The sequence below is a fragment of the Miscanthus floridulus genome, chromosome 15 (genome assembly GCF_019320115.1).
Source record: "Miscanthus floridulus cultivar M001 chromosome 15, ASM1932011v1, whole genome shotgun sequence".
NCBI classification, from domain to species: domain Eukaryota; kingdom Viridiplantae; phylum Streptophyta; class Magnoliopsida; order Poales; family Poaceae; genus Miscanthus; species Miscanthus floridulus.
This window is the reverse complement of record NC_089594.1, coordinates 85940887-85945602: the sequence shown is the minus strand read 5'-3', so window position 1 is coordinate 85945602 and position 4716 is coordinate 85940887.

Below are 4716 nucleotides of genomic sequence, written 5' to 3'. Positions count from 1 at the left end.
ATAGAAGATCATAAAAGTTATCGGGCCACACAATTGTGCTGACCATGAGCTGACACTGAGGCATTGGCAGTTGACATCTACCCTCATTGCCAAGCGGTTGATGGGAATTTTGCAGGAAGAACCCCACATGAAGGTGAGGACAATTATCAGGACCGCTGAGGCGTTGTATGGAGGATATGCGATAACTTATGGTAAAGCATGGACGGCTAAGCAGTGAGTGTGGAAGATGATATATGGGGACTGGGAGGATGGGTATGAGCAACTGCCAGTTCTTTTTAATGCAATCAAAGCGGTGAATCTAGGCATGCATTATGAGTACATCCCAAAACCTAATGCATGGAAAGATGGGAGGCAAATATTTTTTCGTGCCTTCTGGTGCTTCCCTCAGTGTGTCGAGGCCTTTAGGCACTGTCGTCCCATCTTCTCCATTGATGGTATGATCTTGATTAGCAAATACTAGGGCACACTTCTTATAGCCATATCCTGTGACGCGAACAACAAGTTGGTTCCTTTGGCATTTGCTTTGGTTGAGAAGGAGAACAATGACAGTTGGGGATGGTTCTTGAGGCTAGTCCGGATACACGTGGTTGGGCCTAGCAGGGAGGTTGGCGTCATATCTGATAGGCATTAGGGCATACTTAATGCCGTGCGAGAGCAGATAGAGGGGTATGCACCTTTGCACCATCGTTGGTGTACTCGGCACCTTGCCGAGAATCTACTCCGGAAGGATGGTGTCAAGGGTAACTTTGATCTGTTCCAGGAGGCTGCTTGACAGCGTGAGGACAAGTACTTTAAGGAAAAGTTAGAGTAGGTCAGAACCGCATCAAATGTAGAAGGTAGACAATGGCTCACAGGTTTGATGAGGGATTTGGAGAAATGGACGAGAGCTCACAACGCCGGTGGATGGAGGTACGAGTTTCAGTGCAGCAACATGGCAGAGATCATTCAATAAGTTGCTATTGGGGATACGTGGTATGCCCATGAATGCAATCATTCAATTCACCTTCTATAAGCTTATTGCCTGGTTCAACGATAGACACGCCCATGCATTGTAGTTGCGGAGTGATGGAGAGATATGGGCTCTGAAACCAAAGGCACACCTAGAGAAGGCAAGAGAAAGGGCTGGCACACATGAGGTTGCATGCTTTGACCATGCCACAAGGACTTATTAGGTCGAGCATAGGGGCGGTACATGTGGTTGTCCTTCAAGATTTCAAGTGCACTTGTGGTAAACCAAGGCAGTACCACTTTCTATGTTCTCATTTGGTGGCAGCAGCTAGGCATCGCAACTATAATATCGAGAGGAGGATGCCACACGAGTTCAGTGTCGACATGCTTGTGCACACATGGAGCCCCCGCTTCATGCCTTTCTAGGACCCTAGAGAGTGGCCTCCATATGATGGGCCGAAGTACATTGCGGATCTAGCTTACCATTGGAACAAGCGTGGATCAAGGCAGAGGACAAGGCACAGGATGGTTATGGATCAGATACCCGAAAGAACGAGGCATAGAAGAGGAACTCCATTTATTACTGACCCCGAGCAGTATGAGTGCGGCAAGTGCGGTAGACTTGGCCACAATTCACGAAGTTGCCATTGGCAGATTAGTGAGGTGCGACTATTGGTTGATTTTATTATTTTATATTTGTCATATTAATTTAATTAATTATGTATGTCTCAATTTATGCTTGTATTTGTGTCAGTTACTTATATATTTCTAAGTTCATGTTTCATTGTATATTGAAATTCTAATTCATTCACTTTTTTTCTAGGATGGAGCAATTCCACCTGCTCGACCCTACGTATGAGGAGACCCACTAGGGACATCTCATAGCGCTGGGGCAGGTAATAATCTATAAGTTTTGTTCAAAATTTGGTGAGCATATATGTGTTCGTGAAGTAACAGGAGACTATGTTTTATTCGATGTAGGACCTTCTAGTCCTTCGTCCTAGAACCCACAGTGGGTTCTTGGACATGCGGTACGACGACAGGTATACTCCTTTCCTGCAAAGAGCTGGCCTGGATGTCATCTCTTTTTAGGTTCGTCGTGGGTTGCCCAAGTTCAACTCAGCGGCCATAACTGCGTTGGTTGATAGGTATTAAATTGAATCATTGCCTCCATTCATGACCATTTGTTCATGCAATTGACTTTTTGACAATTAACATTGCTTTGTCTTAAATATAGGTGGCGGCCAGAGACTCATAGCTTCCACCTACCTTTCAGGGAGATGATAGTCACGCTCTAGGACTGTCAGAAGATGCTAGGCCTAAGGATTCACGGCAACCCAGTCACCGGGCAGTGCAGGTCAGAGGGCTAGAGAGCACGAGTGGAGGCCTTCCTTGGGCATCAGCTTGGCGAGCAATTGGCTCACACTTCTGGAGTTCCCATCTCCTGGCTACGGGAAGAGTTCGCATAGTGTCCTGAGGAGGCAGATGAGGAGACAGTTGGGTACTACTACAGGGCGTGGATCCTACACCTGTTTGCCTGCGTTCTCTTCCTCGACACCATAGGTGACAGTGCGTCCTAGATGTGGATCCACTACCTCGGTGACTGGGACCAGGTGGGTCACTACAGCTGGGGCTCTGTAGTCTTGTGTTTTCTATACCGGCAGCTGTGCGAGGGGTGTCATTGGTCTACATCAAACCCATCACTTGGTGGATGCGTGTACCTGTTATAGCTGTGGATGTGGGCTCGTCTTCTAGTTGGCCGTCCTGAGGTTCTGGATCGTCATGAGTGGTTCCAGGGTTACCCTCCAAGACGGCAGCCGACGTGGGCGTACCTTTGGGACTAGTCCAGGGTTCCGTACATGAGGTCAGACCGGGCGTACATTGAGTTCACCAATGAGCTAGACACGCTGACGGCGTCTAGTGTAAGTAAATTATATTTTCCATGCTGGTTTGAAAAGGATTAGTATACCATCTAACATCTTGTTTGGACATATTGCAGGTGGAGTGGGAGCCATACGGTGGAGAGGACGCACTTCCTTTTCAGCTGAGCAATGTTTGTGGGGCTGACGACGACTTCTATAGGATGAGGTGCCCTCTAATCTACTTCTATGCTGTCGAGTCCACCTGCCAGATAGGGTTGCACGCTAATTTGGAGTGAGACAGCTTTGGCCTATGGCTCTGTTCTCGACTGGCGTTGACTTACACAAGTAAGTGTTTTGATATTTGAAATGTCTCTTGATGATGGTCCATTTCTATTAATATGGTGACACGTATATGGATTCAAGTAACGATGACATACGTGCAGGTTGGATCATCAGAGGAAGAAGAAGATTTTTGACTGGGAGAGGCACCACCAGTCCTTCATTGAGGAATGGGAGGAGATGCACGACAACAACGAGCTGCACACGAACCGTGAGTTCAGGCAGTACCAAGCTTGGTACCAGTGTGCGACACGTTGTAGGCTGAGGGCACAGTGGACCGAAGCTGACTATGCCGACATCGAGTCCTCCGATGATGAAGACACGGCGTATGACTAGTCGACTTGTAACACCCCGGTGTTACATTGTAATGTTTTGCTAAAACATCGCAGGAGCATCATGTATTTGTGCATATGTGTGTAAATTGGAGTATAAATCAATATACGACATTTGAAACGTTTATCCGAAATGGGAAATAAATGTTAAGTTTCATGTCGCTTTATATTGTCTAGTATTCTAAACGAATTGTTATCAAATAAAAATGATGTAGAGCATGTATGTGAACTTTATTAAAATCTGTAGTACGTACTCAGTAGGCGACAATGGAACAAGTAAGTCGGAATTGGAATTCGACGCGAAACCATTCGAAGTTTAAGTCATTTCGCGTAAGTTATAAATGGGTCGACGAAGCCACTTTTGGTAATTTGTAGAAAACCCATGCACGTCATCTGCTTCGGACAAGCCATCACTGACCATGGTCACCACTGTGCCTTGGTTGCCTACCACCGCACGCAAGCACACTGCGCACGAGTCCTATCAGCTCTGCACTCGCGTGGGTCGACCGCGCGGACAGTCGCTTGGGCACGTCTCAATGTTTCCCGTCATCATGTGCACGCGTACCTTGCGTTAATGACCGTGGATGTGCCAACGCCACTGTCTCCACTATCGCCATGACCGACGGGACCTCTCGTTTTAAATTCGCCATGACCGTAGCACGTTAATGAAATTCATCACGTCCGTGGCTCCGCGAGACAGCCAACAGCTTGATTGACACCACCTTGCCCATTGTAGCACCTCACTGTGCTTCAATTTTGGAAGCACAGCTCCGCCTGCTCCATAAGAACGAGGTGAACTGCGCCGTCGTCCATCCACTGAACCAGAGCATACCAGTTCAATTCACCGCACTGCTAGCTTCTCCTTCAGCTGGGTATCGCACTGCCCACTTCATTCAAAGCTCCACCGCCGTTTTGCGTCTTCTTCGTGGCCGGCAGAAGATCGCCCGACCAGAGCTAGCTTACAGCAGCCGACGGTGCGTTACTGTTCATCTTATCTTGCTGACATCATCATGACGTCACCCCTACGTCACACGTGTTTGTGGCCGCTTTTCATGTAGGAAAATAAAGCCGTAATACGTTGAAATACGCCTCTGGGGGCCACTACCGTTGGCTGGGCCGCGCTGCTCGCAACAGCGGCCTACCTGCGTCCGGCCTGCTGGCCCGCTGCCGCTGCTTCTGGGGGCCCCGCTGCTCTTCCTCTTCCTCTCCGTTTCCCTCCCTCTTCTTTCCTCCCT